Source organism: Bombus impatiens, unplaced genomic scaffold (genome assembly GCF_000188095.3).
Source record: "Bombus impatiens unplaced genomic scaffold, BIMP_2.2 scf_1055, whole genome shotgun sequence".
Classification (NCBI taxonomy): Eukaryota; Metazoa; Arthropoda; class Insecta; order Hymenoptera; family Apidae; genus Bombus; species Bombus impatiens.
Genome location: NT_177474.1, coordinates 896,375 through 896,942, shown reverse-complemented (window position 1 = coordinate 896,942; position 568 = coordinate 896,375).

Below are 568 nucleotides of genomic sequence, written 5' to 3'. Positions count from 1 at the left end.
TTTATGAGAAATATCTTTATCCTGTGAAACGAAGTTCGTTCATTAAGTGCTGGCTTTCTCGAATAAATAAATATCGTCGTAAAGCTTCTTACATCGGTTTTTATTCAATTTATTATTTGCACTGTGTTAAGAGCAGTCCATATAATTTCGATTATCGTTATGACATAATTATCGTTATTACATAACTGGACTTTACATTGAAGCAAGATTTTCGCGTGTGATTACTTTTTACCAGTTTTCAATTTCGAAATGCGTATCGAATCACACGACGATATTTTTTATTCTTTTTAAATATGGGCTATCAGCCTGATAACAATACGCTCCGATACATATATATAAAAATATGTTTTTAAAAATAATAAATCTTGTACTTACATTTACGATAAATCGGTTGATAGAAGAGAGACATTGAAATCGCCGTTTCGAATTTATCCTCTGGAATCGAAGATCGTTATCACTCCAATCATCGTTATTGTTACAGCATTCTATATCCGATGTATTCGATTGGAGCTTCGTTTTAATCGAGATTCATTGGCAGAAACATATTTGGAGAGCTGGTGGTGGTGGT